Here is a 20,942-nt window from a genome sequence, read left to right as displayed (position 1 = left end):
AAACGCTCCAAATCTGTCAGATTGCGGGGGCATCTCCTGTGTACAGCCCTCTTCAGATCACCCCACAGATTTTCAATCGGATTCAGATCTGGGCTCTGGCTGGACCATTCCAAAACTTTAATCTTATTCTGGTGAAGCCATTCTTTGGTTGATTTGGATGTATGCTTTGGGTCGTTGCCGTGCTGAAAGATGCAGAAACCTGAAGGTTTTGTGCCAACATCGACTGGTATTTGGAACTGTTCATAATTCCCTCCACCTTGACTAAGGCCCCAGTACCAGCTGAAGAAAAACAGCCCCACAGCATTATGCTGCCACCACCATGCTTCACTGTGGGTATGGTGTTCTTTTGGTGATGTGCAGTGTTGTTTTTGCGCCAAACATACCTTTTGGAATTATGGCCGAAAAGTTCAACCTTGGTTTTATCAGACCATAACACATTTTCCCACATGCTTTTAGGAGAGTTCAAATGCGTTTTTGCAAAATTTAGCCGGGCTTGGATGTTTTTCTTCATAAGAAGAGGCTTCCGTCTTGTCACCCTACCCCATAGCCCAGACATAGAAAGAATACGGGATATTGTTGTCACATGTAGTACACAGCCAGTACGTGCCAGAAATTCCTGCAACTCCTTTAATGTTGCTGTAGGCCTCTTGGTAGCCTCCCTGACCAGTTTTCTTCTTGTCTTTTCATCAATTTTGGAGGGACGTCCTGTTCTTGGCAATGTCACCGTTGTCCTATATTTTCTCCACTTGATGATGACTGTCTTCACTGTGTTCCATGGTATATATAATGCCTTGGAAATTCTTTTGTACCTTTCTCCAGACTGATGCCTTTTGACAATGAGATCCCTCTGATGCTTTGGGAGCTCTCTGCGGACCATGGCTTTTGCTGTAAGACGCGACTAAGAAAATGTCAGGAAAAGCCTACTAGAACAACTGAACTTATTTGGGGTTAATCAGAGGCACTTTAAATGATGGCAGGTGTCTACTGATTCCTATTTAACATGAGTTTGAATGTGATTGGTTCATTCTGAACACAGCCACACCCCCTAAAGATTTCAGTTTTTCTTTTCAATTGAGATGTACAGGTTATAGGTCACATTAAAGGTGGAAAAAGTTCTGAAATTATTTATCTTGGTCTAATTTTTTTACATCACTAAACCTGGCATTTTAACAGTGGTGTGTACACTGTTTATATCCACTGTACATGTGGAGCTTTCTGAGTAAATTTGATGATTATTCCACACAAATGCAGATTTGTCTTATGTTCGCATGACATTTTACTGCACTGCTCAAGCCGAGCGCTAAGCAAAGCAGCAGTCGCACACACGTTGAGTTTAAGGGAAACGTTGAGTTTAAGGGTACACATTTCTCGACGAAGGGCGTTGAGTTTCAAAGATTTTGAGTTTAGGGGACGTTGAGTTACAAGGTACCACTGTATAGCATTATACTGTATTTATCTTCTACCACATCAGCAGTTGCTGGAGGACATCTATTCATTTTCAATAGGCCTGTACTACCCCAAAAGTACAAAATAAATCTTTAAACCTTTAATCTTTAAAGGTTCAAAGAAAGAAATGCAACTATAATGAATAGCACAAAACAAAAAAGATGTCATTTATTAATGCACTACAAGACTGCCACTAATACTGCTGCTAAATCTGAGTCTTGCTCACAACTTTCCTGTTTTGAGACTTTTAGATAATGAATGTTTTGCTTGGCTCAAATAACAAAACCTTTTATTATTTAAATTAGTGTTTTGCTGAATTTAGTGTATGATATTAAACATATTCCTTAGTCTTCTGTACAATCTAACATTCCAAGAACAAAACTGAGAGTTTCCTACGTTTATTGTAGGAATCTCTTGTTCTGATGGATGAACAAATCTGCTTGTATAAATGTATTAAAATTGATCAAATTAAACAAACAATAAGCTGATTAACTCAGTAAACAGACAAAGTTGTGTATGGACAAAACAGCTCTAAGCTTTTCAGCAGTGAATCGTCAAATACAGACAGCATCATTTTACCTAGTAATTTAATGATGTCTTTACCTGTTCCTCAAAACAGGTGTAATATCAGTAGTACCTTATGAATCCATGGCAGGGCTTTGGCAACCCCAAGGTGGGCCAGCATAATAGGCCACTGATCCACCCAAGCCTCTATGATTTGGCAGCGTCCAACAGTTTCTCTGAAAATGACCATTGGTGTTTCCTCTTTATTAAGATCTTAATTTGCTTATGTTCATGTAACAAACTTTTTGGGATATCTGTATGACAGGTGCATCATTTCCAGCACTTTATTCCCTCAACAGAATTGAAATGCCACAGCTGGCTTGTGTCAAACAGGCTTTAAAGAAATTAGGCTGATGCATACCTGATGGCCAGGGCCATTTTTCAGGAGCATGGGTCAGTGCAAATATAAACACCTCTTCCCCTGGGGTCAAGGACTTCTCCTGAGTTACACTACCAGTGAGTCACCCCCATTACCAGTGTGGCTTCCATGGTCTGACTGTGGTAGCTAAAAAAATTTAGGGCAGTCAATAGAGCTTATGTGATGACAGGCAGTGGGGTGGGTACACTCGAATGAGAATTACCGATTTTGGAACAAGGAGAATGACATTAGAGGTCATTTCAAATCATTGGTTTTTCAATGTGAAATACATTTTTTTCTGCAGTGTGATATATCTCTAAGTGAAACAGCTTACATGTAAGACAGTTTCAACAAAATCATACTGACAGAAAAAAATTAAGCCTGGGTTTTAGCAAACTAATTAGCTATACTTAGTGACATAGCTACACAACCCTTGTGGACAGTGTGTAAACAAATAGCAGCATGACTTATAAGAATCAGGGAAATATTTGTGCTGTTTTAGTTGTCTAGTATTAGTTTGTTTCTGCTGGTTTTGTTTAGGCTGTATTCTGCAGAACAAGTATGGTAAAATATCAATTCAGGACTCAGGTTGACAGTGCATAGATTGACAGTAAAGAGATCAAGAGATAGAGAGATTGGGTCTGAAAGTAAATGTCTTAATTGTGTGTGTGTGTGTGTGTGTGTGTGTGTGTACATCAGACTTGCACTAAACCAAGATTTTTTCAGTACTTGTAATGTGGCAGCTGCTGAATGAGTTTAGCAGTGACTTATGTTAAGAGTAATGCCCTTTTGTGTTGCCATTTTGGCCAGCAGAGGGGGCACGGAGGCACCTTGTGAGTGTTAATTTGCTCCAGGTGGAAGTTTTTCTATATAACACAGTTTCTTTCTCTTAGATATGTCTGTTGGCAAACCTGCTATTTTTCTGAAGCCAGCTTTCCGTTTGCATGTGATGCCAGCATACTTATTTTTTTTGGGAACTCACACGGTGTTGCTGTGTTTTTGGGCCTCATCAAGTAACCACCCTGGTTAAGCGGACTGCTGCAGAGACAACGTGACATCATGTTTTTAAAGCAGATCCATCTGTAAATCTGTGTTATATATGGAGTGCACCAGTTGGTGGGGCTGGGATGCTGCTTGTGAAAAGTTTACTGACACCCCTGCAGAACACAACAAAAGTGCCAGTCAACTGGGTCAAAACTTCCAGTAAAAACATCAATAATTAATACAATAAAACTGTAATTTTTCTCTTTTTCTATTAAATATACCAGAGTGCACACACTGGACATGTGATTTCTGTGCAGATCTCTATTAATGCAGACATTCTAACCTTATCTAGACGTTTATGTCTAGATAAATGACAAGAAATCCATCTGTTGTTCTAGGGGTTGATGGCCGCTGTCCATTTGCTAAAAGTCCTTATATGTCAAACTATCAGGAGCATAATACTTTACTGGCTTGTTCTTTTGAGGTGCAGCACAGAGATAATCACGTGTGTAGAGAAGCACACTTTGACTATGAAATCCTCAGAGGGATAAAATGCACTGAATACATAAACACACACATCAAACATTGTCAGCACACTACACCACAGAAAAGTCTGTTACGCTAACATAATTGCCATGCTATTGTGCTTCATATTTCATATGTGAATCGCTAACCACAAATCTTAAATTTTGAATTTTACAGCAAATTGCATATTTTACCATAAATGGCTAATTTCATGGCCCGTGACGTGATTTTCACAGCCTTGAATTAAATAAGGCCTCAGTTATGTACATTGGTAAATTTAGCATTAAAGAGGTGGTTGGAAAACCCCATTAATGAGCAGTTTTCCTCTATACTCTCTGACCCAGTGGCCGAGTTTTTCAAGATTACCCATGGAACCACATCCAGTCTTTAATGTGGAGAGACATAAAGCCAGCTCTGAGGTTTTGCGTAATACCTGATGGCACAGCTTCTATATTTACCAAGTATTGTTTGAATCAGTAACGGGCTTCAAAGGGATGCGCTCATAAGAGGCTAATGTAGTATATGTCTTTGAAATTTAACACTGTTATGTATTGTTGTGGGGTGACTGTCTATTAGTGTATTCTAATAGACACTAATTAGAAAAAAAAAGGCACTTTGGTTCTAACAGGTTTTAGCAGATTTATGTTCTTCGACTGTTGTTTACCTAAACTTGAGAAATGAAATGTTCACTATAGAAACACTTCTGTAAGTCGCTCTGGATAAGAGCGTCTGCTAAATGCTGAAAATGTAAATGTAAATGTATTCTGCTGTAAACTAAAAGCCATAATACTTACATACAGACTTTTAGGAGATGATTACTAAACATGATTTTTTTTCCCCACTTACATACACTAATAAACTCATACTAACAAAACAAATAGCAGCTGGGGGTTTCAACAAGGTTGTCATTATGTGTGAAGTAAACAGTTATTACAACATCTTTAGGTATATGGGATTAGTTTTGAGTCTTTTAAAAATAACAGCTCTGTTATGTACATGGTTGAGTGAATATAGATTTACTGTCCTAAATGTATTCAACAAAGTATTTTATTACAGTATATACTGTAGAATACTATAAGAATATAAATCCCTTATCTGGAAAAGTTGAAATGGAATTTAAGCTTAATTTTAATAACTTAATTTTACTGACAAACAGACAAAATTAATTGTAATAGTTGTATTTTACTACATAATAATAGAAATAGATTTAGGGAATCTGGAGAAATCTATGTCCATCTAGGACAAGGCTTGGTATTATTGTTGAATCTGTGTGACCTTTGAGCCCTCAGATGGCAATGTATGAGAAACCATCATGCTACTGAGATATTTAATATTTGTTTGTTTGTTTATTGGGATTTTAATGTCATGTTTTACACTTTCATTTCATTTCCATTCATGACAGGAACGGTAGTTACTCATTACACAAGATTCTTCAGTTCACAAGGTTATACCAAACACAGTCATGGACAATTTTGTATCTCCAATTCACCTCACTTGCATGTCTTTGGACTGCGGGAGGAAACCGGAGCTCACGGAAACCCACACGGACACGGGGAGAACATGCAAACTCCCGGACCCGGACCGCCCCACCTGGGGATCAAACCCAGGACCTTCTTGCTGTGAGGCAACAGTGCTATCCACTGAGCCACCGTGCCACCCCGAGATTAATATAGCCACATGGGCTCAGCAGCACTTAAAACAGTCCACTATTACATCATACAACTCAACCTGTAAGAAAAAGCTATACATCAAATCTACGCAGAAGAAATGTGGTCGAATAAGTCCACATTTCAGTTTGTTTTTTAGGATGACGAGTTGTCCAAGCCAAAAATTAGGAAGACCATCCAGACTGTTATCAGTAAAGGTACAAATCCAAGATCTGGTATGGCATAAAAGGCATCAGTGTCCACAGCATGGGTGTGCTTTCATCAAGGTCACATTTCTATTTATTTTTTTTATTGCATTGCAATTTTCCTCCCAATCTAGTCATATCCAATTACCCCATTGCATTACGCTTCCTCTGTACTGATGCTGATCCCCACTGCTGATTGAGGAGAGCGAGACTGTCACACGCCCCCTCCGACATGTGTGCAGTAGCCGACTGCATCTTTTTACCTGCACGAGGTGAGATCATATGCAATCAGTTTTGTGTACGGAGAGCCACTCCTGATCAACGCATTATCCCACGACTCTGTGCAGGCACCATCAACCAGTTATGAGGTCTCTATCCCACTTTCCACCCTGTGTGAACAATCATTGTTTATATAACCACCCAGCCCAGCCAGAAGGCAGAGCTGAGTTTCAAAACAACAAGGTTGAAATGTCAGCTCTGGTGTGCTAGCGTGTTTTACCGCTGTGCCACCTGAGCGGCCAAGGTCACATTTTTCCCTGAAGTCAATTATTTCAGTAAGACTCTACAAGTATGAGGGCTTGTGCTTGATTGACCTGCCTGCAGTGAAGATCTGTGTCTTATTAAAAATGTATGACTGGACTATTTAGTTTTGTGTCAAACAAGAAGGGGCAAAACCTCCACTTGCAAACAAGCAACAATTAGTGTAATTAATAGAAATTAGTATGACAGTGGTGCACATGCCCCTGTCCCAACTTTTTTGGAGTTTGTTGCAGGCAACACATTTACAAAAACATATTGTTAATGTAGTTGGTCAGTGAAAACATTTAATAATGGTAAATTAAATAATGGTATAAGAGAATAAACAAAGCAGTTAACAAAGATCCTTCTTTTTCTTGCATTTAAAAAAATCTAGAACTTCAACCTTTTTTAACTTCATAGACCTTTCTTAATCTTTTCATTAATTTACAATAAAACCACCAGAATCAGGTAAGCATTACAGTCTCACTTCTGAAAAAGGCACCACACTTACAGAAACATCTGCATTTGGAGAGACTCTTCTATTTGTCACAGCAAACAACAGTCAACCCCTATTTCTACTACAGCGATAACACAGCTCATCAATTTTCTGATTCATGGATTTAACTTCTTTTCCAGATGTGAGCAGCACTGTAGCAAAAAGCTAACCAGCTCCACTAGGAGGCACTGTGATTATACAGACTTTTTTCCTTTTTTAATAATTTATGGAATGACAACTGATGGGCCACAATGCAGCCTAAAACACAGAATTAAAATATAAAAATATTTAAAACAAATATCTGATGAGATCACAATGAAATTCACAAAGAAGTCAATAAAGCAAAAGAAAATTCCAAGATTATTAATGGTTATTACAGTTTTAATGAAATATGGAAATCTTAATCGTATAATGCCGAGGCTTTGAAGCTGGGTCATTATTCTACATACACCGATCAGCCATAACATTAAAACCACCTCCTTGTTTCTACACTCACTGTCCATTTTATCAGCTCGACTTACCATATAGAAGCACCTTGTATTTCTACAATTACTGACTGTAGTCCGTCTGTTTCTCTGCATGCTTTGTTATCCTCCTTTCAGGCTGTCCTTTAATGGTCAGGACTCTCCCAGGACCACTACAGAGTAGGTATTATTTGGGTGGTGGATCATTCTCAGCACTGCAGTGACACTGACATGGTGGTGGTGTGTTAGTGTGTGTTGTGCTGGTATGAGTGGATAAGACACAGCGGCGCTGATAGAGTTTTTAAACACCTCACTGTCACTGCTGTACCGAAAATAGTCCACCAAACAACAATATCCAGCCAACAGTGCCCTGTGGGCAGCGTCCTGTGACCACTGATGAAGGTCTAGAAGATGACCTCAAACAGCAGCAATAGATGCGCGATCATCTCTGACTTTATCTACAAGGTGGACCAACTAGGCAGGAGTGTCTAATAGAGTGGACAGTGAGTGGACACGGTATTTAAAAACTCCAGCAGCGCTGCTGTGTCTGATCCACTCAAACCAGCACAACACACTAAAACACCACCATGTCAGTGTCACTGCAGTGCTGAGATTGATCCACCACCTAAACAGTACCTGCTCTGTGGGGGTCCTGACCATTGAAGAACAGGGTGAAAGCAGGCTAAAAAAAAGTATGTAGAGAAATAGATGGACTACAGTCAGTAATTGTAGAACTACAAAGTGCTTCTGTATGGTAAGTGGAGCTGATAACATGGACAGTGAGTGTAGAAACAAGGAGGTGGTTTTAATGTTATGGCTGATCAGTGTAAGTGCTCTCTACGCTCCTACCTGTTCTGGCCTGCACGTCTTTATTTAAGACACTTTAATGAAAGAATGTAGCTCTTTGTTACTTAAATAGCATTTACTTAATACTCCCACCCAATCTGACAGCCTTATTGCTGATTATTTCCACCACTTTACTGTGGACATAAAACACCAACCTGTGTAATTAACAAAGCACAGTTAGTAAGCAGCTCCAGCCACAGCTTACATTAGTTACAGTCCCAGTAATGCAGACATTGATTTAAGATGCAGTGTCAGAGCATATAGGCCTGCAGCTCCAAAATATGTAACCTTGAGTGTACCACCACAGCAACAGGAAAGGAAAATCTTAGTCTTCATTTCTGAGTGCGGAGGATGAAGTGGTTAGTAAAAATGATGTATTAATGTGCATGTGTGTTCTGTATATTAAACAATGTATTACTGTACTTTAGCTTTAATGGTTTAAATTACCTGGTTGACAACGGACAACTGATTTAAATTACCTGGTTCATAGGTATTTTGTGCAGGCTGAGGTAAACCTGTAGGAACTTTAATGCAAACAAGCCTGCGTTGATCATAGACCAGCTGTTTTTGAATTTTTTACTATCATATATACTTACACCGATGAGCCATAACATTAAAACCACCCCCTTGTTTCTACGCTCACTGTCCATTTTATCAGCTCCACTTACCTTATCGAAGCACTTTGTAGTTCTACAATTACTGACTGTAGTCCATCTATTTCTGTACATAATTTTTTAGCCTGCTTTTACTCTGTTCTTCAATGGTCAGGACCACCACAGAGCAGATATTATTTAGGTGGTGGATGATTCTCAGCACTGCAGTTACAATGACATGGTGGTGGTGTGTTAGTGTGTGTTGTGCTGGTATGAGTGGATCAGACACAGCAGCTCTGCTGGAGTTTTTAAATACCGTGTCCACTCACTGTCCACTCTATTAGACACTCCTACCTAGTTGGTCCACCTTGTAGATGTAAAGTCAGAGACGATCGCTCATCTATTGCTGCTGTTTGAGTTGGTCATCTTTGAGACCTTCATCAGTGGTTACAGGATGCTGTTGGCTGGATATTTTTGGTTAGTGGACTTTTCTCAGTCCAGCAGTGACAGTGATGTGTTTAAAAACTTCATCAGCGCTGCTGTGTCTTATCCACTCATACCAGCACAACACACACTAACACACCACCACTGTGTCAGTGTCACTGCAGTGCTGAGAATGATCCAACACCCAAATAATACCTACTCTGTAGTGGTCCTGCGAGAGTCCTGACCATTGAAGAACAGCATGAAAGGGGGCTAAAAATGCATGTAGAGATGGACTACAGTCAGTAATTGTAGAACTACAAAGTGCATCTATATGGTAAGTGGAGCTAATAAAATGGACAGTGTGTGTAGAAACAAGGAGGTGTTATGGCTGATTGGTGCATACTTATATTGAAGTACCTCACATACTGTATATAAAACATGGTGCAGAATCCGGATGCTTATCTTTAACAATCATGATTTTGTGATTCATGGTTCATAATAAGTTATGGCTTATTGGTACTGGTTATGGAAACATTTTTATTACACACCTAAATGTGAATGTCATGTTTATGTCCAGCAAGTAAACCTTTCAGGTCGTTTGTTGTTTTTTATTGAAGAGATGCAGAACTTGGCCTGAGAAAAATCAGATTCCTGTATTCCCTGTTTATGCTTTCATGACTAATTACCCCATGTCACTAAAACCCCTGACTTCAGCATCAGTAACAGCAGGCTTCATTTCAGTCACTCCGGGCATGTTAACTGAGAGAGCATTTCACACATGTGTAGTGATTTATGTCTCCCTAAAGAATAGAAAGCATGTACAGTAAAGGATAGGGTATAACTGGTAAAAGAAAATGATACATAAGCTACTGGTGGATAAATAGAAATAGAAATAAATCAAAGCTGTCACCACCATGGAGGACAGAAAGACAGCAAATGAGTCTGCAGCATCACAGTGGAAAAACTAGAAGCTCTGACCACACTGCACATTGTGTAGGCTTTAAATCTATAGCACATTATGTAATGATTAATCTCTGTTGGTCATACATAAATGAAATTCAATAATATAGTAAAGACTTAATTTTGGTTTTTAAATTGTGAAGTCACAGTTGTACTATAGACAGGGTTGAAAGATGTTATTAACTATAATTTATTATTTTGCTTGTGGTTCATTCTGTGGTTTTCAGCCTGCTTGGCTGCCATCATGGGAAATCGTTGTAAAAGTGCATACTGACTTACATAGACTGTAAAAGGACTTCTTTGTGTTCTGTCATGTTAAATTTGTGCATATCCAGTAATATCTATGTAAATATCTATATCAGAATATAATTTTATAGTTTGTTTATTTGGATTTTTAACGTCATGTTTTACACCCTTTGGTTACATCCACGACAGAAATGGTAGTTACTCGTTACACAAGATTCATCAGTTCACAAGTTTAACATCAAACACAGTCATGGACAATTTTGTATCTCCAATTTACCTCACTTGCATGTTTTTGGACTTTGGGAGAAAACCGGAGCCCCCGGAGTAAAGCCACGCAGACACAGGGAGAACATGCAAATTCCACACAGAAAGGACCTGGACCACCCCACCTGGGGATCGCACCCAGGACCTTCTTGCTGTGAGGCGACAGTGCTACCCACTTAGCCACCGTGCTACCCCTAGTTTTATAATATCTATAATATTTATAGTATCTATATATATATAAACTGAATATTCCATTTTGTATTTATCCCAGTGTATTTTTTCAATGGATTTTTAACTTGTCTCCAAGTATAGGTCTTTCCAATTTCCACCCACTTTGTGAGTTTTTCCTAGCACACAAAATGTTCCATTCTTAGAAAATTACCACTGGTAAGTGCTTCTTTTAAGACATGAAGCCAGCAACCCTGTGTCACTAACTGTTTTGGGTCAAATTCTACCTGGAAACTCTTGGCAGAGACAGAAATACACCTAGTCCTGGGTGCCGATTAATTGCAGGGCAACACATTTACACACTTACTCATTTATGCCATCTAGGGGCAATTAAAGTAGTCAAATAATCTTCTGATCCTCTTTAAAAGGTGAGGAAAAATACCTGACTACCTGAAGCAAACCTATTCGGACGACAGGAAGAATATGCAAAACTCCTTACATAGAGTCACCAGAGGATCAAACCTAGGTCCACAGGGCATACATTGCTGTGTGACACCCACTTGACTAGCTGTCACTTAACTCCAGCTCAAAACTGCCCTGTTCAATAGACTTAAGACTGACTAGCATTACTTTGATTAGCAGTTAATCTTTTTTAAACTCCTGGCCACAGAGGGCAAGGCAAGACTTTTAAATGTTTGCTTTATGGTAGGACAAACATTTTATCATACTCAGAAGCCTAGCCTTGTGCCTTTTGTGCAGCTATACTAAAAAGATCTTTGCTTAGATTAAAACCTAAAGCTAAAACCTAATATTGCATTTGGTGTTGAATTGTGATGGAATAATAAAACAATGAGCATTATAGCAATTGCGAAATCTTTATTTTTAGAAGTGCTCTGTCATGGGTGTCTTTGTCCCAGACCTCCATGTTCAACAGGAACAGGAAATACTACACAAGCCTAAAAGTTGATGCACTGCCAGCTTTAAATGCCATCTCTAAAAATACCCGACAGGAATTCAGGGCTTGGCAAAGAGGGCAAGGTCAGTGGCCTGGGGCTTGTTGCCACTTTGAGGGCCTATTTTGACATTACAGCCCTGTCTCTGTAACCTAATCCTGTCTCTCTCCTCGCCTTTCTTGCTATATTCCTGAGATTTGCAACTCTCACCAGTTTTCATCTGCTCAGCTATTTGCTAGCTCATTAACACAGGGATCCGGGGTTTAAATCCCCAGTGGTGCTATCGGCCAGTTGGGCAACTACATACATACATAAGTGGCTATGTCTGAAGGAGGGATGACCAAGGCCCCCTGATGTATTGGCATTCTGTCCGGGTTGCATTACTACAATGCGTCTAGCGATTCTGGGGAAACCAGATCCTCTGTGACCCTGACCAGGATAAAGCAGTTGTAAAACATGAAAATGAACGGTCAGCAAGGACAGCCTCAAACATTTGTCACCCTAGGTAATATTTTTGGACCCTAACCCACCCTACTTGCCAGCAAACCAGAATTTGTTTCCTATGACTGATTTAATTGTACATATTAGTGTGTGTATGTTATGTAATGCAAAATTATTACATAATTCATTTTGAATGCGCCCTGCTTTTTTGTTCGATATTAAAAACCTGCACCAGACGTGCACAATGTTCTTTTTGCACCTTTTCAGTTATATAAAGCTGGAGAGACTGTTTGGGTGTGAACATGATCTGTATCCAGTACTGTGTGATGGATGGGAATAAACACACAGTAGAGGAAACACGATTTAAAGGCCTCTTTTAAATCATTTATTCTCATAGGGAGGAAACCCCCACCCAGAGGACACAAGGTCCATTCCCTCTCAAGACATGCTGTGCCACACACATTAGAAACCAAACACAAATAAAACATTACTGCATAAATCAATTTGGGAAGCTGCATAGTTTGGAATTAAAAAAAATATGACACACATTTACATTTTGATGTAAGTGCACATGTGCATTCAATCTTATTACCTACAAACTACCACGAAATGTAAAGCCAGTGTCCTTGGAGTGTGCCATTAACAGTCTAAACTGCCACTGTTATCCCTCAACTGTTCTAAATGGTCAGATGTAATTCAAGAATAACCAAAAACAGGTCTGGTCTACCTTAATATAGAATTGTTGAACACAAGTGACACAATCCACAGTTAACAGGGCCTCATGTTGCTTTCTTTAATGGCAGCATTTTTGTCTGACCACTATATGGCCAGAAGTATGTGGACACCCCTCCTAAATAGTGAGTTCACATGTTTCAGCCACACTTCTTGCTAACTGGTGAATAAAAATGATTGACAGAAAATATATTTTATGCTTTCAATGTTGTGACAACAGTTCGACAAAGGATATATCTTTCTTAAGTTTAACTCTCCGTTTAAGTCCCGATGCACAAAGCAAGGTTTATTTGTTTAGTAGGTTTTTAACGTCATGTTTTACACTTTGGTTACATTCATGACAGAAACGGTAGCTACTCATTACACAAAATTCATCAGTTTACAAGTGTAATGTCAAACACACAGTCATGGACAATTTTAAATCTCCAATTCACTTAACATGCATGTTTTTGGACTGTGGAAGGAAACCGGACCACCCCACCTTGGGGTCGAACCCAGGACCTTCTTGCTGTGAGGCAACCCCACTGAGCCACCGTGTCGCCCACAAAGCAAGGTTAATAAAGACATGGCTTAATAAGTTTGGTGTAAAGGAGCTTTGGTTTCTTGCATAAAGCCCTGACCTCAACGCTACTGAACACTAGGGCGGCCAGCCGTCCGGCTTAAGGTCGGACAGTCCGGTTTTTCAGCTGTCAGTCCTCCGCCCATGCAACGCTAGGACGGACACCTAAAAATCCTCCTTTTGGAGTGAACTGGTTACATTTTTGATCAATATTATCTGTCATTGCCCTCTAAATGCTAGTCTGTGATTGGGTGGTTGAATTTCGCCCGCTCGCTCTGTTCTGCATACACCTCTACCTGAGTCAATTAGTCAGCTCTCATGCTCAGGAACACTGTAAAAATGTCATAGAGCCTGGAATCAAAACTCACAAGGTTTACACATATTGCTTTACATCATACAGCAAGTAATGAGAAAAAAAAACTGTTCTAAAAATTCTAAATAATAAAATATAGAATAACAGGGTTGGAAAAGTGTCACCTTTGCTTCAATTACAGTCATCAGTCTGTTTTGATATGTCCCTACCACCTTTAAGCACCTACGAATAGGAATATTGCCCATTTTCTTTCAGAACTCTTCAAGCTCTGGCAATTGTTGTGGTGATCAGCAATGCACTGTTCTCTCTTAGTCCATTTACAGATTTTTCCTATCCTTGTGTTCAAGGTCATTTTGTGCTAAATGGTGAACCTACTGGCTACCTTCAGCTGTCTAACAGATGGCCGTATGTTTTCCTCAAGAATTTGGAAGTACTTGGCAGCATCCATTTTCCCTTCAATTCTGATAAATTGCCCAGTTCCTGATGAAGACAAACATCCCATTACATAATGTTGCCAGTACTGTGCTTCACAGTAGGTCTCGTGCAGTGGCGGCTGCTGGTCTTTCAAAGAGGGGAAGCTCATTGTCAGCTTACATCATAAAATTTGTCAATTTATTTATACATAAATTCTGCCCTCCGTTCCTTTTCAAGAAAGTGGCCTGAACTCGAACAAGGAAATGTTGAAATTATGTTAAACTGAAACAAATACTATGAGTGTGTTTTATTTACACAATGAACAATGGAAATGGTCAAGTAATTTCACCAAGCAAATACCAAGAAATGAGTTGCAGTTTGTCTTTCGACTTCACTCGCAAAATCCGCGATGGGACTGAAGCTCCCAGTGATTAAGTGATTAACTTCCTTAGTCTCAACAGTAGCAAGACAGAGGCTATATTAATTGCTTCTCCAGCCATCGTTAAGAAGATGAGTAACAGTACTGTCTCTATTCCAGATTTTATTGTTTCATCATCTACCCAGATCAAAAATCTGGGAGTCATTCTGGATTCTACCCTGTCGTTTGAACCGCATATTAAAAACATCTGCAAGACAGCCTTTTTTCACCTAAGGAACATTTCTAAGATTCGACCCTTCCTTCCCCTTTCTGCTGCTGAGGCTATCATACATGCATTTGTTACATCTAGAATTGACTATTGTAATGCTGTGTTGTATGGTCTCCCGGCTCGGTTGTTGAACAGGCTTCAGTATGTGCAAAACTCAGCTGCGAGGGTCTTAACTAACACCAGATCCTGGGAGCATATTACTCCTATTCTGGAACATCTTCATTGGCTCCCTGTTCAATACCGTATCCAGTATAAGGTAATTATCATGGTGTTTAAATCTTTGTATGGTTTTGCACCATCATATTTAAGTAGTCTGTTCCAGACCCATTCTCCTGTACGCACTTTGCGCTCGGCCGAGCAGCATTTGCTTAGAGTTCCTAGCAGTAAATTGTGCACGGTTGGTGACAGGGCTTTTAGTGTAGCTGGGTCAAAGTTGTGGAATAGTTTGCCACTTGAGTTGCGTGCCTGTACATCATTCACTGTATTCAAGGCTCACCTAAAAACCCATTTTTTCCAGCTGGCCTATAGCTGAGTTTTAACTTTGCTTTTATCTACTTCATTTTATCTACATCTTTTATCTTATCCACATTGTCTTTTTTGCTGATGTTGTATTTTATTATATATTATTTTGCTTTTTATTGTATGGTCTTATTGTAAAGTGACCTTGGGTGTCCTGAAAGGCGCTTGTTAAATAAAATGTTGTTGTTGTTGTTGTTGTTAAGTGACTTGTTGATCTCAAAATAGCTGTCAATCAAAACGGGATTCAGCCTTTCGACTGATCCTCCAATCATCTTGCAGAAGCTTCGCGTCCAGACCCGCCCACAGCTCCATTCACCCCGAGAGACGCTCAGCGTCCGGGGGCGGGACAAAATCGTGGCATTTATCCAATGACCGGCGAGTTTCGAAGCAATGAAAAAAACCGTTCCATGCAGACCCATTGAAGTGAAGAGACGCTCAGCTTCTACGGGCAAATGCACTGACGCTATGGGAATGTATGAGAAGTTAACAAAATCGAGTCAGTCTGATTCTGAACGAACTCGTCTTCGAGATGAACGTGTTCTAACGCATTTGTAGTCAATGAAATGTTAACACAACTGTACATATTTGACCATTTAATTTTTGATATTTTAGGGGAAGCTGAGCTTCCCTTGCAGTCTTAGAGATATCGCCACTGGTCTCGTGTATTTTTGATGGTGTGCTATGTTTGGTGTGTAGTCGGAAAAGTTCAATCTTGGTCTCATCTGAGCATAAAACTTTTTTCCTCATGACATTAGGATTTTCAGCATGATGTTTGTTGAGCTTTGCACAGACTAACCAATCTCAGCCAATGCAGACTTGTAAATCCTTCAAAGTTGCCATTGGTCTCTGGGTAGCTTTCCTGATCACTATCCAGTTGGCTCAGTAATTCAGTTTGGAGGGTAGGCCTGATCTTGCCATGGTGTTGGTGGTTTCCACTTCTTGAAAATGCTCTATGCGGTACATAGAGGGATAGCCGCTGAAATCTTTTTGTATCCTTCTCTGATTGATTATCCAAACCAGTTATTTTAGAAGTATATTCATTTATAAAAGTACATTTTACTTAGTATTTTGCTAATGTGTGAATATTTTAACCTAGATTTATGAAAAATCTTTTATAACAATGAATGATGAGACATAGTTCAAGTCCAAATTCAGTGTGAGGGACCTCTAGTGGCCAGCAAAGAACCCGGCCTTTATCCTTACTAAACACCTTTGGGATGAATTAGAATCAGAATTTGTTCATTTCATTACAATTGCTGACGCACCAACGTATCCCAACCCCTGCCACCACAGGTTATAATGAGCTATAATGTTGTAAGTAGCTTTTTGCCAAACATAAGGAGACTTGTTGCCCAAGATTTTTATCTATTTTGTCTATCTTTAAAACTTTCATTCAGTTGCTTTAACCAGTTTTAATGTTGAAAGATTCATAAATCAACTTATATAGTCTACATAGTCTAACCTTTAAAATATGAAAAGGAGAAAAACTACATTAGTGCTGACAGAGCAAGGTTCATATGAAAATAGAAATGTTGATTAAAGTGTAAAATAGATGAACCAGATAGTGCTATCTGTCATCTCTGCTGAATGAAAGCGGGTGTTGTCGGGACCTAAAGTCCCCGTGGATCAGGTCCAATCATCAGCAGACTTTTCTGTTTAGACTGCTCAAACCAGGTGTCTAGATGTTTCAGTCTTTGACTGCTGACTAAGAGCATGTGTGCCCCTCTTCCCAGCATAACCTGGACCATTTCTAAGGAAAGATGCACATTTACCCCCCAAAAGATCCCAGAAGAGCAGTGCACAGCTGTGGAAGTCATCTTCAGACATCCTTTGAGCTAGGACCTGTCACACAATGAGTATTGCAGATTCCATCATCCAGTGCACAAGGATGTAGTATGACATTCAATTACTAAACAGGATCCAGAGCTTTTCTTTAAGATAATTTTAAGCTAATTTTAGGTACAGCTGCCTGCTTACCTTCACACAGGTTTGTAAACTGACCTGAAGTAAACTGACTTGTCTTACCTGGCTCTTCCTTCTGTGACTGATTGTTGTCTTTCTTTTTACTTTTGAATCACCAAATTATGGGCCCAAGCAACTTTCAGCAGAATGTATTGAAAATCTTTGTAACTTCGAGTTTAGCAATGTTTAAGGATGCCTGCTTTCCAGTCATATCATCATATTTCTGCCTTGCTACAGTTGCTCTAGTCAACTGTCCCTATTGTGCAATGGAGATAACAACTGTGCAAACTTGTGTAAAGAACTCACTACACTAAACTCTGGAGTAGTGAAAACTTTCTGAATGGTTTTGTTAAGAAGTAATAATGATTAATAATGATATCCATAAGACATTTTATTACACAGTTTGTGGAAGAAAAGTATGTAAAAGTGATGTTCCAGTATATAGTGTACATTTTTACTACTGAGTATTTTGCTTTATTTTATGTGTAAGAAATGGTGTTTAATATGTAATTTTAGACAAGTGGAAGGTATTACATATCATAACTTTACGTTTACAGTACAGGCCAATTCTCTCTCTTCATAATCCTGCTTTCTACAAGCCAGTATCGTTGCACCAGAACGTAAAATCATCTGTGCATAGACAATCACACACAGTAAGGAAATTGTCTTTTGCTGCCCTCTGTAGAGCATGTTAGGCATTGCACAAAAAGGCTGATAAACTCTTATGTATTATTTATAGATTTATATTAAATTATATTAAGTTGTCAAAGGGAAACACATTTAAATACATTTCATAATGTAAAATCCATAACTGTAGAGCTTTGAAAATATATTGTTTCTTATAACACACTTCTGAGACAAAAGGTAGAATAAAACTGGACCAATGATGATGTTACTGAGGGGGACAACTCAGATCCTAATAATCAATGCAGCAGCAATAACTAGGAGGTGCATAGCATGACAGTACAAAGTTAGACTATATTTAGAAAGATATATCTAAAAATACCACACAATTCTATACTTTGTTTTATTGATTATAGTGGGGTGGACAAATGATCAGCAGACTATTTGACTATTTGACCATTCCTCTTTTATTGGTGATTTTCCCACTATTCAGTAGTAATTAGGCTCGGTTGAGTTTAAGTCCAGTCACCAAGACTGCTTTTTTCTACTTTGCAAAATATCATGGTATGAAATGTGTTATATAAAATAAATTTTTAACAGATGCCATATTATCCCTAATGTGTACATTAATGTGTACATGTACATTCACTCACTGAGCACTTTATCAGGTACACCCATTTGATATGTACAAACCCCATTTCTACAGAAGTTGGGACATTTCATATAATAAAATCAAATAAAAAATATTGCATTATTACTTCTCTTCAATATTTATTTGTGACAAAAGTACAAAGACTTGACTTTTAATGTTAATGTACAAATATTGTATTTGATGCCTGCAACACTCAAAAATGTATTTGCGTCTTTTGACATCTACTGTACATAATACTGTAAAAAGAATTTGGAGAAATCGTAGTCAATAAAGGACGAGGCTGGACAAGGCAAACCTTGTGCAATGTGAATGACCTTCAAGGCCTTGGACAGCATTGTATTAGAAGCTGTCATGTTACAGTGATTAATTTCATAATTGAGTAGTTCAGTACTGAATTAAGATGGGCCATTATTTAGAGATTAAATGGATTTATGTTTGGGGAATCTGGAGAGATCTGGGTTTTGTCACACAAACCTCTACAGTGGGGCCAAAAAGTATTTAGTCAGCCACTGATTGTGCAAGTTCTCCTACTTAGAAAGATGAGAGAGGTCTGTAATTTTCATCATAGGTACACTTCAACTATGAGAGACAAAATGAGGGGAAAAAAAGCTAGGAAATCACATTGTAGGATTTTTAAAGAATTTATTTGTAAATTATGGTGGAAAATAAGTATTTGGTCAATAACAAACAAGCAAGATTTCTGGCTCTCACAGACCTGTAACTTCTTCTTTAAGAAGCTCTTCTGTCCTCCACCCGTTACCTGTATTAATGGCACCTGTTTGACCTCGTTATCTGTATAAAAGACACCTGTCCACTCAAACAGTCAGACTCCAAACTCAACCATGGCCAAGACCAAAGAGCTGTCAAAGGACACCAGGAAGAAAATTGTAGACCTGCACCAGGCTGGGAAGAGTGAATCTACAATAGGCAAGCAGGTTGATGTGAATAAATCAACTATGGGAGCAATTGTAAGAAAATGGAAGACATACAAGACCATTGATAATCTTCCTTGGGGTCAAGATCTCATCCCGTGGGGTCAAAATGATTATGAGAACGGTGAGCAAAAATCCCAGAACTACACAGAGGGACCTGATGGATGACCTGCAGAGAGCTGGGACCAAAGTACAAAGGCTACCATCAGTATACACACTACACCGAGAGGGACTCAAATCCTGCAGTGCCAGGCGTGCCCCCCTGCTTAAGCCAGTACATGTCCAGGCCCGTCTGAAGTTTGTCAGAGAGCATATGGATGATCCAGAAGAGGATTGGGAGAATATCATGTGGTCAGATGAAACCAAAATGGAACTTTTTGGTAAAAACTCAACTCGTCGTGTTTGGAGGAAGAAGAAGAACCCAAGAACACCATACCTACTGTGAAGCATGGGGGTGGAAACATCATGCTTTGGGGCTGTTTTTCTGCAAAGGGGACAGGACGACTGATCCGTGTTAAGGGAAGAATGAACGGGGCCATGTATCGTGAGATTTTAAGCCAAAACCTCCTTCCATCAGTGAGAGCATTGAAGATGGAATGTGGCTGGGTCTTCCAGCATGACAATGATCCCAAACACACCGCTCGGGCAACGAAGGAGTGGCTCCGTAAAAAACATTTCAAGGTCCTGGAGTGGCCTAGCCAGTCTCCAGACCTCAACCCCATAGAAAATTTGTGGAGTCCGTGTTGCCTAGCGACAGCCCCAAAACATCACTGCTCTAGAGGAGATCTGCATGGAGGAATGGGACAAAATACCAGCTACAGTGTGTGCAAACCTGGTGAAGACTTACAGGAAACGTTTGACCTCTGTCATTGCCAACAAAGGTTATGTTACAAAGTATTGAGTTGAACTTTTGTTATTGACCAAATACTTATTTTCCACCATAATTTACAAATAAATGCTTTAAAAACCCTACAATGTGATTTTCTGGATTTTTTTTTTCTCATTTTGTCTCTCATAGTTGAAGTGTACCTATGATGAAAATTACAGACCTCTCTAATCTTTCTAAGTAGGAGAACTTGCACAATCAGTGGCTGACTAAATACTTTTTGACCCCACTGTAAGTGTCTACCATGTTGCTGTCATTGCTGCCAATGATGGCCCACCACTCAAAAAGTTCCCTTTCCATGCATGGATTGGTTAGAGGACTTACCTAAATGGTGGTAAGAAAATGTAGGTACAATGTGGGTGTAGCTAATAAATACAACCATTTATACATTAAAAATACTCTCAGTCAAAAAGAATCCATACATTTCCGGCAAAGTGCTCTGAGAATTCTGAGAGATACTTAAATAATTTCTATTTAAATGTCAGTAGGCTGAAAATGAACATGGAAAAGATAAGTTTGTGGCATCCTAATTAGTATAACTGTAACCGTGGCATTTCTGGGTTTGCAAATATTTTAGTGCCACAAATATATTAAAAA

General features: G+C 39.2%; 1 protein-coding gene across 2 annotated transcripts in view; it reads left to right on the top strand.

Annotated features, from left to right (window-relative positions):
- The window catches only part of LOC134315138 (core histone macro-H2A.2), a 67,195-nt gene that overhangs the window by 35,056 nt on the left and 11,197 nt on the right, over positions 1-20,942 (top strand). The window lies entirely within an intron of this gene.

This window comes from Trichomycterus rosablanca, chromosome 5 (genome assembly GCF_030014385.1).
Source record: "Trichomycterus rosablanca isolate fTriRos1 chromosome 5, fTriRos1.hap1, whole genome shotgun sequence".
Classification (NCBI taxonomy): Eukaryota; Metazoa; Chordata; class Actinopteri; order Siluriformes; family Trichomycteridae; genus Trichomycterus; species Trichomycterus rosablanca.
Note: the sequence above shows the minus strand (reverse complement) of the source record. Positions and strands in the feature narration are given on the sequence as shown.